At 41.5% G+C, this 12,987-nt stretch overlaps 1 long non-coding RNA gene across 1 annotated transcript in view; it reads left to right on the top strand.

Annotated features, from left to right (window-relative positions):
- The window catches only part of LOC112650530 (uncharacterized), a 119,104-nt gene that overhangs the window by 3,000 nt on the left and 103,117 nt on the right, over positions 1-12,987 (top strand). Inside the window, exon 3 of the long non-coding RNA XR_003130257.3 lies at positions 5,984-6,113. This is a non-coding gene — a long non-coding RNA (uncharacterized LOC112650530). The remainder of the gene's footprint in view (positions 1-5,983; positions 6,114-12,987) is intronic.

The following is a 12,987-nucleotide window of genomic DNA, read 5'->3' as shown; positions in this document are numbered from 1 at the left end:
TCAGAGGTTGAGGATCTGCCTTTGGCTCAGGGCATGATCCTGGTGTCCTGGGATTGAGTCCTGAGATCAAGTCCCACATTGGCCTCCCTTCAGGGAGCCTGCTTCTCCCTCTGCCTATGTCCCCGCCTCTCTCTGTGTGTGTCTCTCATGAATAAATAAATAAAATATTTTAAAAATATATAAAATGGGAATTTAGTGTCTTCTCATACCATCAATCTGTCTCCTCTTTCCCATCGAGCTTCCTCATTCTGAATTTCACTTCTTGAATTTGGATCTCATGGTGCATTGAGAAAGCTAAACATATAAGGGGTGTAGAACCATATCGCTGCTTATATCTGTCATGGCACAAAAGACTCTGCAAGTGGCCTAGAGGAGTATGTATACTTTATATACCTTCTGAGAAGAAGTCATCCAGATGTGGAGCTGCTCAGGCAGCGCAGATCACTCCAGGGGCTAGTGGCAGAAGGGCGCTCAGTTGAGGCAGGTGTACTGTTCTAGCAGTCTCATCTGCCAGAAGCTACTGCTGCCGGAAGAAGAACCACGAGGATGTGGCTAGAGACCTATTATGCTCTGAGGAATGCTTTATTCTACTCCACACTGACTGCAGTTACTTGTATGAACTGAACTTCCTCAGTTTATAGAAAGGTCCTAAACACTGTACCCAACCAGCTTTATCCTGCTTTTCAAGTTATAATGCACTTGCACACATATTATTTAATCAAAAGGAAATGGTGTCAGAGAAAGGCAGTCTGAGAGCATATTTCTCAAATCTCCTGGACCATTGAAAACAGGCTTTCATGTGCTGTTCTCTTGGAGAGACTGAGTTTGAGAGCCTGACCACCTTTTGAGAAACACCAGTGGTGGTTCCCAAACTTTCCTGGAATCACCAGAGGGCACTTACTAAGAACACTGCCTCCTAGGACACCTGAATGGCTCAGCTGGTTAAGTGTGTGACTCTTGATTTCAGTTCAGGTCATGATCTCAGGGTTCTGAGATCAAGCCCTGCGTGAGGCTCCATGCTGGGTATGGAACCTGCTTAAGGGTCTCTCTCTCTCCTTCTTCCTCTGCCCCTCTGCCCCAAAAGAATACTGCTTCTTGGGCAGCCTGGGTGGCTCAGCAGTTTAGCGCTGCCTTCAGCCCAGGGCGTGATCCTGGAGACCCAGGATCTAGTCCCATGTCCGACTCCCTGCATGGAGCCTGCTTTTCCCTCTGCCTCTCTCTGTATCTCTCTGTGTGTCTCTCATGAATAAATAATCTTAAAAAAAAAAAAAAAAAAGGAATACTGCTTCTTGTGTCTCCCACCACCTAGAATGTTGATTCATTAGGTCAGGGGTGGGATCTGTGCTCAGAGTATGAGGAATCCAAACACTACAGGTGATTCTGTTCTAGGATGTCCACAGATTGGCACCAGGGAGCCGGTGTCTGAAATATATGTTCCATGAGGACAAGACAATGTCAGTTTGTTCATCACCCATAACACAGAGTCTGGAACATAGTAGGTGTTCAATATAAGTTTGTTGATTCTAACTTACTGTGACTTTCTTCCTGCCCCCTACTCTACTACCCTTCGTTCCATGTTCTAAAGCCTGGCACGGAGGGGCAACATTATTTGGTAATGAATGAAGTATTACGTGATCCTTCCTGAGATTCTTGTTTGAGGGAACTCTAGAATACCTGGGCTCATCAGTGAAAGCATGTCTTCCTCAGACTAGAGGAAGTTTGAAATAACTGTTTTCCATTCCTTTAAAATATGCTGTATTCATAATAAAGACAGTGCTTAGCCTCATTTTGGCCCCCCCCACAAATATTTGACTTCCAACCCCCCTTCTGCACCTGTCATATACTTAATTTTTGTGTTCTCTTTCTTACTGCCTACTCCTCAGTACCTGACTCCTTGAGCTGCCTTCCCAAGGAACCAGGAACAGCTGGCCATCTGCTTTATGGTTAAACACCATCCCCCTCAACGTAACTAGTGATAAAAGCCAAATGTGATCAAATGTCCCATTGAATCTTCACAACAACCGTTTGAGGCTCGTGACACTGTTACCATTTCACAGATAAGGAAACTGAGATTCAGAGGATTTTTATAACTTACTTCAGGTCACCTAACTGGCAAATTGTGATGCTGGAGTTTGAACAAAGGCTGGTTAAATTCCAGAGCTTGTGCTTTCAACCTTCAGGCAATGAAGTATAACTTTATATGAGATCATCAGATGCTCTGAGGTTATAAATTATTTTTTGCAGAAAAGAAGAGGAACTTCAGTGATCTAGGAGGGAACTTTGATACAACACCATATAGTTTAGAATGCCTTATTCATTTGTTTTCAGGGCTTCTTCTCCCTAATTATAGTAACAAAGATCCCTGATGTAGCCCTATAGTTTAGTGCAGGAAGGAAAAATGCTGCCCCTTCTGGGGGATGGAAATGTTAAAAGTCAGGAGCAGTAATATTATTCTGAGGCTGCTGCTACTGACTTATTTAATTTTTTTCAAGAAAATTATTTGCTGGGACTCCTGGGTGGCTCAGTGGTTGAACATCTGCCTTTGGCTCAGGGAGTAATCCCGGAGTCTCAGGATCGAGTCCCACGTAGGGCTCTCTGCATGGAGCCTGCTTCTCCCTCTGCCTCTGTCTCTGCCTCTGTCTCTCTGTGTCTCTCATGAATAAGTGAATAAAAATCTTAAAATTATTTGCTAACATCAACAAATGTGAGTTAGAAAAATGAGATTTGTTACTAATTGGATTCATTTCCATTTCCAGTTTATAAGGAGACTGCTTTCATGCATTAGATTAACTACCTTTTTTTTTTTTTAAAATATTTATTTATTCATGAGAGACACACAGAGGCAGAGACATAGGCAGAGGAAGAAGCAGGCTCCCCGTGGGGAACCCAATTCAGGACAAGACTCCCAAGACCCTGGGATCAGGACCCAAGTCGAAGGCAGGAAGACGCTCAACCACTGAGCCAGCCAGGTGCCCCTAGATTAACTACCTTAAAAAAAACCTTACTACAGCACATATGCGTTTATGCTCTTTTCATTCTTTTCCACCCTTTATTCTCTTTGTCCGTGATTCTGGGTATTTTTTTCTGACCTGTCTTGCAGTTACTATAAAAGCACTGGATTCCCCAAACTCATTTTTCCTAAGCTACAAAGCTGACTCATCATGTGCATAGCATCTACCTGGACCCTCTATCTGTTGTCCCCGCAGAGAACTGATGCAGCATTATTTTCATGTTACATGTGGTGTGTGAGTAATAAAGTACTTTATCTCTGACTTAAGAATCTTGTTTCTTCTGCCAACATCCATGAAACAGTAACAGGCTAAATTATTAGCATGTGTAGGGTAAAATCTTAGTTTCTGACACTTTTGGTGACAAGATGGGATGCTGGCAGAGATATACCTTTCTGGAAGACCTATGGGCTGTGTTAGTGGGCAAGAGAAGACTCTCCAGAATGTAGTAGCAAATGCTTTTACCCAAGTGATGAGCCAGGTGCAGAATGTGGGTCCCCCACTGCCCTGTTAATGTATGTTTAGAGGGTAAGTTATAAAAAGCAGGATTGAAACAATTTACCCAAATGATTTTTTTTTTAAAGATAGATATAGAGAGATAGAGAGAGAGGCAGAGACACAGGAGGAGGGAGAAGCAGGCTCCATGCTGGGAGCCCAACGTGAGACTTGATCCTGGGACTCTAGGATCGCACCCTGGGCCAAAGACAGGCGCTAAATCGCTGAGCCACCCAGGGATCCCCCCAAATGATGTTTTGATTGTGCTCACTCTCAAAGAGTAGGAGAGAAAGAGATGTTATATGATGGTGGGGCAGCTTGTGGCTTAAAGTGGCTTTAACTGCTGAGTCAAGGGTTCCCCAAAGTTTAGATAAATGATGTCAGCAATATGGAGATAGAAACATAGGTGGATCAAAAACAAGTGTTGGTTTGGCTGAGCCCAAGCTGTTGGCAGCTGCTTAAAACAAAGTTGATGCAAAGTGTTGCTTATTGGCAAGGGATTGCTCTGTCCCTCTGCACCTCCTGATTCCTTGCTTCCCCCATACTCCAACTTTAGCTGCTTTAAGGAGAAAGCTGAGTATGCTTGGGGGACTTCAAGAAGGGAGAAACTCAGATAGTTAAGCTTTATTATATACAGGTGTCCAGGCTACAATCCTATTGAGTGAGTGGAGGGGTTTGGGTGCTAGATGCAAGTGTACCTGAAGGCACTGATGACTGTGGAGGAAGCTGCAAGAATATGTGCAAGGAAATGTTGATCCTGGCTTGAAGAGACAAAGGATTAAAAAAAAAAAAAAAGCCATCCTCCAAAGCCTATCCCCCCTACCCACCACCTGCATCCCCTCACCTTCTGGACTTCCAGCAGCTATAGCCCTTTATATGCCTATTAGACTTCTTGGTCCATTGGTCCATGTTCCCACAGGGCAGTGGTCCTCAACCAGGGTGATTTAATCCCCACTTCCAACCCTATGGCATATGACAGCGTCTAGAGATATATTTTTCATCACAACTAGAGGAGGGAGGGTGTGTCCTACTGGCATTGAGTGGGTGGAAGCAGGGATGCTGCTAAACATCTTATAGCACACAGGAAACCTCCCCAAACGAGTAATTATCTAACCCAAAATGTTAGTAATGCCAAGGATGGAATCCTTGCTGTGAGGGGGGAAAGCATCTAAAAATCACCTGATGGGGTGTGGGCAACATTTTCTGTGAAGAAAGAAAATTAAAGTGACCTGATAGGGCTTTTTGGCTCATTCAATGTACTACTGTCCTTCACTGCCAAATGTATAATTGATATTTATGTTATACATGCTTGTGTTGTGAATACTCATGAAGTCCAAAAGGGATTCTTTCATTCAAGGACTGTGGCATGTAGAGAGGTAATCTCTGTCCTCTTCCTGGTGGTCTAGCAAAAAGAATATAAAATCTGTGGAGAACTGGAAATCACAGCTTTAGTTAAAGCCAACTATTGCAAAACCCAGAGAGAGAATTCTCTAGTACAACATCGCCACCTGCTGATCCAGCCACTGAGTACACCTCTTTTAAAAAGCTGGGGTTGCAGGAGGAGGTCAGGGTGGTAGGGGTTGGGGAGGTGGGAGGTGTGGCTCTTGACCTGTAGTGGAACTCTTGTTGAAGAAGAAAGCCTGACCCATAAAGACCCATGACTTTGCAGCCTGATGTCCCTATTTTGGCATGGGTTACATCAGGCTTGGCAATTAATAAGGAAAAGGCCCAATATACCTCACTTGTCAAATTAGAAATTTTTTCCACACTTAGAAATTGGATATTAGCCTAGTAGCCTGGCTTCAGCAGCATCTCAGTTTATTTTTTAAATTTTTTTATTTTTAAAGATTTTATTTATTTATTCATGAGAGAGAGAGAGAGAGAGAGAGGCAGAGACATAGGCAGAGGGAGAAGCAGGCTCCATGCAGGGAGCCCGACATGGGACTCCATCCCAGATCTCCAGGATCAGGCCCTGGGCTGAAGGCGGCGCTAAACTGCTGAGCCACCCAGGGATCCCAGCATCTCAGTTTATATGACAAAGTGGCAGCTATTGCTGTGGGGAAACTATATTCACATTATACCACCCCAAATAAAGCCACTGGACCAAATGAGGCCCTTAGTTACAGAGGTTCACCTTAATGCTGGGGCCTGGTTTACAGTCAAACCTGGGCCTTGGCTACAGTCAAACCTGTTAGTGTCTACCTGGGGGGTCTGTAGCTCTAGATATGCCATACCAAAATTTGGCATTGTTGTTCACTCACTGCACAGCACTCAAGGCCATTTTCACAACTCTGACCAATATGCCCTATGATGAAACATATTTTTTACTGACTCTTGGGTTAGTACCAATGATGTAGCTATTTGGTCTGTTATCTGGTCTACCCTTTGGAAGACTATAGACTTAGAAATTAAACAACCCTGGCACCTTAGACTCAAGATGTACAAGGTTGGGGGTGATAAATATTCTCTTTGTCGCCTAGATCCAACACCATCACTCAAGTCAAACAGTAAATGCAGCCGACAATCTGTGGACCTGGGTGATCGTATATTGTTCTGTCATGCCTGTGGCATCATCAATAGCAGCTCTCAACATGGAGCCCCTTTAAACAGGTACAAACACATGGACTGGTACAGCCTCACTTCATTCTGTTACAAATTCACATGCTTCTCTGATGCTTGAGAGGGATATGCCATATTTAGGAAAGGAAGTCGCAACCACTCATGGACACTACCCATGTGACTTAAGCAAACGAATGTGATGCTGATCCAAATCAATTTAATTACAAATCCTGAAGGACTTACCTGTGCCTACTTGGGTTATATTCTCCTGTATGGCTGGAAATGGGCCATGAAATATCTCTCCATTAGGGATAGAGTTCTACTGCCTCCTGGAATTATTGGTGACGTCACCAAAGATCAGCAGGTTAGTGAAATGGATAATAAACGGGCCTTAAACTAGACTACAACCTGACTGTCTGAAATAAAGTCCTCTGGTCTCTCCTGGGACAGTTGCCTAGGTCCAGGACCCTGGAAGGCGTATTTGAGGTCAATACTGCAGGTTAACTTCATCTCATTGTTTGGAGTCCTGATGATAGTAGCCTTCATTAAGTGCTGTGTGAGACAAATTAAACAGATTTACTTCTAGCCTGTGCTGGTTAAATTAATCAGAGTGGCCAACAGAAATAAATACTTTTGTGACAGTTTGCCAGAAGCCCAAACAGGTAGGGACAAAGGTGGATTAGTGGGGAAAACAATCTTCTACAGGCTCTGAACATCCCTGCACATGTTTGTTGGGTATGCCAAGAATGCAAGTTCCTTCCTGACTTTTGTTTCCTAATGCCATTTCTCAGGGTTATGTTTGTAGTGAACAACATTGAGGGTTGAAATTATATATAGGTCGGATATTTGCTTCAAAGTTATTGGGTTGGGGGAAGAATTGAGTGAGAGCATAGATGAACCACATCATCAAAAATTTGTAATTGTTGAATCTGGGTCACAGGTACATGTGGGTTCAAAGTACAGGACTTCTTACCACTTATTATAAAAACAGTGGATTCCCAAGTTGTGTTCAGCAGCAATCCAAACCTATTGTATGTAGTACATCCTTCCAGGTCCTTCCACATTATCCCCCTGGGATCTGGGACATGCTCATGCTGTTCACTGTGTCATGAGTAATAAAGTTCTTTTCTGTGACTTAGGAGTCTTGTGTCTTTTTCTAGTATTTATAAAATAATAACAGGATCTTAGGAGGTTGTAAGTAGAATAAAATCCCAGTATAGATACTTGACAGCATATATATGGTTTTATGGGGGAGTGGGGAATGCTGTGTTGTCTAGTTGAAATCAAACAAATTTAGTTGTGTAATTTTGTTTTCACATTGAGGAAAAAAAATCAGTTGTCTTGTGACTGCCCCAAATTTTGCCAAGCTGGAAATTTGGAACATTTTTATTTTGTCACTTTTTAAGCTTTATTTTAAAAATTTAAAATAATGAATAATGTCAGCCAGTTGCAAAATTACTGAACTAGTAGTGAGCTCCCATATGGATATCACTTGGCTTCAATAATTATCAATTCATGGCTGACTTCTACATCTGCCTCCCATCCGCAACGACTTTGCAACACATTTATAAGATTATATTATTTCATTCATAATATATTCTGTCTTAAAATCATTGAAATTTGCTTTGATTTTATAGTATAGTATATTTGTTTTATTTGTATTTGTAAAAAAATATTTTGTGAACGGAGAATATATTGCTCTATTAGCAAGAAATTTTTAAAAAAACTCACAATTCTTTCTCCCCATCCTGAAATGTTTTGGATATAACCAAAGCTATATAGAGTGGCAAATAGATAACCTTAAGTTCTGTAGTTATTAAAACAAAAAAGGGGGGATCTCTGGGTGGCTCAGCGGTTGAATGTCAGCCTTCTGCCCAGGGTGTGATCCTGGAGTCCTGGGTTCAAGTCCCACATCTGGCTCCCTGCGTGGGAGCCTGATTCTCCCTCTGCCTATGTCTCTACCTCTCTCCCTGTGTTTCTCATGAATAAATAAATAAAATCTTGAAAAAAAAAAGAGCATGAAAAAGAAACTAGTGAAGTTAGAAAAAAAACCTAAAGAAAATATAAAATGAGTAAGAAAATATTAATGAATTATATAATATATAGAATTGGCTATTTGGGAGAACTGCATCTTTAAAAAAATAAATAAAATATACAAATCTCTGACAGATTTAAAAAATGAGGTAAAATATGCAAACATCTATTGAGATATATAACTACAAATATAAATGTTAAAATAATTTGATACAGAATACTATAAAATATTCTATGCAAATAATTTTGAGACTCACAAAGATTGGTGAGAGGAAAATTTCTGACCAATATATATAAAATCTGTATCGTTGTAGCTTCCATTCCTCAGAGATATGGTTGACTTTGGTTCAAATGCCCCTTCTATTTGTGACAATCCAAAAACCTGCTCATGCTTTGGAATTTTGTGACTGCTTCATAGTTTTCTAAAAATCCATACTCCGCCATGTAGGCTGTATTTATTTTCCTGGCAACATCTAACAATTTTCCACATGGAAACCGCTCAGATCATAGAAAAGCTTGGTTAGTTTTTCTGAAATGGGCTAGATAGCAGATATTTTATTCTTCATGGGCGCATACATTACTCCTTCTCGTCCTGCTTCCTTTTCTTAGTTTACAACCTTTTAAAAACCGAAAAACTTTTCTTCAAAATGTATAGGGGGGCTGCGCTGATGGTGGCCCTGGGGGACAAGGTGTCACCTGTACCTAGCTTACGCCCGGGCGCCTTACCTGCCTTGCACCCCGGGCAAAGTGCGGTGGGCGGGGCGGCTGGCGGCACGGGGCGGAGCCTGCCTTTCCGCTGCCTCCTCCTGCTCAACCCGGGTGCTGCAGCCTCGTGTTTTCCCGTCTCCGAAGGCCACCCGACGGCCACCTACCAGCGGGCGTGGCACATGGCCCTTCTGCGGCAGGTGGGCCCGGCTTCCCCGCGAGGGGGCGTCTGCGGCTGCCTCTGTGCATCCCTGCAGCCGGCCTGCAGGGCTCCAAGCAGGGCATCCTCCTCCCCATCCCGCCGGAAAAAAAAAGTACAAAAATAGGCTACTGGCTGTGTTTGGCCTGTAGGCAGTTTTGTCAATCCTGCCCCAAAGTATAATGGCTTTGGGTTTTAATTCTGACTCCACTTTTTACTAGTTGTATCAACATGGAACATGGAAAAAGTATTGAACCTTTCCATGCCTCATTTTTCTCATTTTGAAAACGGTGGTGATAACAGTTCTTACTTCACAGGGTCGTAATGAAAATGGAATGAGCTAATTTGTGTACACCGTGCTTAGAAAAGTGGCACACTGTGCATGCTCACTGGGTGTTAGATGTTATTATCGAGCCTTTAATTTCATATAGACTATTGTTCCTTGGCTTCAATTACATATTGCACAGCCATCTGCTGTCTTTCTCCTTTTCCCCCTTACTCTCTTTCTTCTCTCTCCCCTCACTTTCTTTCAGATGTAACCAAGAAATCTCTCACTTTTTTTTTTTTTTTTTAAAGTCAGGCATTATTGTTCTTCCCAAGGTCAGGTTTGCCTATAATCTTACACTCTTCAGAGTGGATTTATTTATTTTATTCTCTAAGAAAATTTCTAATGAATAAATTCTTTGTTCACAGAATTAAATAGAAACACTAAAAATTAAATGCTAGAAGAAATGGGAAACTTGGCTAGTGCAATAATCATGCAAGTAATAGAAAAAGTTAGCGAAGAATGACATCCAAAAATGTTCTTCACTCAGATGATTTTGGGTTTAAGTGGACTTTTTAAAATGGAAAATGTAATCATGTGAAAATGTTAAAAGAATTATTTAATGAACCCCTATGTACCAGTGACCCAGACTCCAATGATAAAGTCTTGGAAAATATTGGTTTTACTATATCTGTACCCAATTCTTACCATACCTGATAATTTGGAAGCAAATACCTGACTTTATACAATTTCATGTATCATATATTTTGTTTTATTTATTTTTTTATGGTGAAAAAATTTATAGCTGGCTGGACTCAGTTTAGATGATCCTAATTTTGTTGGCAACATCCAAAGCATCATAGTCAGGAGCCAGTCGAACATATGCTTTCTTCTCACCATCAGGCCTGATCAAGGTGTTGAACTTGGCCACATCAACGTCATAGAGCTTCTTCACAGCCTGTTTGATCTGGTGCTTATGGCCTTGACATCCACAATAAACAAAAGTGTGTTGTTGTCTTCTATTTTCTTTATGGCTGACTCAGTAGTCAGGGGGAACTTGATGGCATAGTGATCAAGCTTGTTTCTCCTGGGGGCGCTCTTTGGAGGATATTTGGGCTGCCTTGGGAGATGCAGGGTCTTGGGTCATCAGAATGTAGGTGACTTACGGATCTTCTTTTTTTTGTGACCGCGCATGCCTTTCAGCACTGCTTTATTAGGTTTCAAAGCTTTTACTTTGGCTTCGGCTTTGGGAGGGGCAGGGGCTTCCTTCTTCGCCTTCAGCACCATCTTCGTGAAAGGTATATTTTGTTTAAAAAATGCAACCACAATATCATTATTATATTAACAAAGTTTGGGTTCATTACCCTTTCTCTATTAATTTAGATATACACATTCTCTTTTTTTCTTGCAATTTATTTGTTGTTGAAATAATTGTTGTTCCTATAGTGTTCTACCACCTGGATTTTGCAAATTGCATCTCCTTGGTGTTGTTTAATATGCTCTTCTATTCATGCAAATAGGTACATGTATTTTTTTTTAAGATTTTATTTATTTATTCACGAAAGACATAGAGACACAGGCAGAGACATAGACAGAAGAAGAAGCAGGCTCCCTGTGGGGAGCCTGATGCGAGACTCGATCTCAGGACCCTGGGACCATGACCTGAGCCAAAGGCAGATACTCAACCATTGAGCCACCCAGGTACCCCAGGTACATGTATCTTGAAGCTTGATTAGATTATGCTTGTGTGTTTTGCACAAGAATGCTTCAAATATGATGTTATATACTTTTACTAGGAGGCGCATAATATCTGGTTCTCTCTTGTTTTGTGTGTATGTATGTGTATTGGTTTTTTTTTTTTTCTTTTTTGTGATGTTAGTAGGCACTGATGATCATTTCCTAGACTCATTAATCATTAGGACATGGAAATGAAGTTGTTCTATTTTTTTTTTAAATTTTTTTTTTAATTTTTATTTATTTATGATAGGCACACAGTGAGAGAGAGAGAGGCAGAGACACAGGCAGAGGGAGAAGCAGGCTCCATGCACCGGGAGCCTGACGTGGGATTTGATCCTGGGTCTCCAGGATCATGCCCTGGGCCAAAGGCAGGCGCTAAACCACTGCGCCACCCAGGGATCCCAATGAAGTTGTTCTAATAGAATATCTTCAGGTTGGCTCTTCAGTTTTTTTTTTTTTTTTTTTTTAAGATTTTATTTGTTTATTCATGAAAGACATAGAGAGGCAGAGACACAGGCAAGGGAGAAGGAGGCTCCATGCAGGGATCACGTCCTGAGCCAAAGGCAGATGCTCAACCACTGAGCCACCCAGGGGTCCCTCCTGAGTCTTTTTTGACATAATCTAATTGTCTTTTGATAGCTTCCTTGTTGTCTGGCATAAGAGATTCCTCCTTCACTTTGTGTATTTTCTGCTCCAGACCTAGAACCTGGTTCCTGTTATTGGGAAATGGTATTTAGGGACATAATCTGTGCCCTAGGGATGCTCATGGCTGTGGGGTTGGTCTTTGTAGAAACAATGACTTTTCAGTGGTTGGAGTTTTTGTTTATAAAATACATCATTTGAACATTTTAAGTTTATTTATGAGTATGACTTGCAATTATGTAAATTATTTTTAGTTTCAAAGTTGTGATATTGTGGTTTGAGATGCAGAATATGTATTTGGTTTTTGTCCAGTTTTTGGCACAGAGCTCCTAAGACCCTTGGAATTTACTGAATGGTAAGAGCAATAAAGGAATCTTTTGTTATGTTAATGAGGCAGCTTTTGCAAAGCATCTAAAGATGGGGGCTGGTTGCCACAGGAGCCAACCCCATGATTAGGGTTGGAATTTGCAATCCTGGGAATGGGAAAGGGATTGGAGGTTGAGTTAATTGCCACCAGTGATTTAATCAGTCATGCCTATGTAATGTAACCTTTATAGAACCCCAGAGGATAGGGTTTGAAGGGCTTCAGACTTGGTGAAATGTGGAGATTTGGGCAGAGTGGTGTGTCTGGGGAGGGCATGGAAGCTCTGCACCTTTTCCTCATAATTTGTTCTATGCTTTATTCCATCTGGCTCTTACTGAGTTAGTATCCTTTTATAATAAACCAATGATCTAGTAAGTAAAATGTTCCTCTGAGTTCTATGTGCTCTAGCAAATTAATGGAACTCAAGAAGGGGGTTGTTAGAATCTCCAATCTATATAGCTAGTCAGTGAGAAGCACAGGTGACAACCTGAACTTGTGACTCACATCCGAAATGGTGGTGGGGGACAGTCTTGTAGGACTCAGCCCTCAACCTGTGAGATTTGATGCTATCTCCAGGTAGTTAGTGTCAGAATTGAGTTAAATTGTGGGATACCCAGCTGTCTGAGAATTGCTTGCTGGTGTGGGAATCCCTCTCCCCAACTATCACACACACCCCCCCCATGTTGGAATTGGTACCAGAACCTTTCAAAGTCAAATCTATAAAGATATTCAGAGAAGTCTAGCTTCTATCCCAATCTTCATCCTGTTCTTTCCTACCTCCTACAAGATACCTTATATATATTTTTGTTTATCCTTCAATTTAATTTAACAAAAGCAAATATGTGAATATGGTTTTAGTTTTTCTTTTGTAGACAAATAGGAGTGTCCTATGCATATTTTCTCTCCCATGTTGGTTTATTTTTTTTCTTTTTTGCCTAACCACATATCATGGAGATCACTCTGTAGCAGTATATAGAAC

This window comes from Canis lupus, chromosome 11, assembly GCF_003254725.2.
Source record: "Canis lupus dingo isolate Sandy chromosome 11, ASM325472v2, whole genome shotgun sequence".
In the NCBI taxonomy this organism is placed as follows: domain Eukaryota; kingdom Metazoa; phylum Chordata; class Mammalia; order Carnivora; family Canidae; genus Canis; species Canis lupus.
Note: the sequence above shows the minus strand (reverse complement) of the source record. Positions and strands in the feature narration are given on the sequence as shown.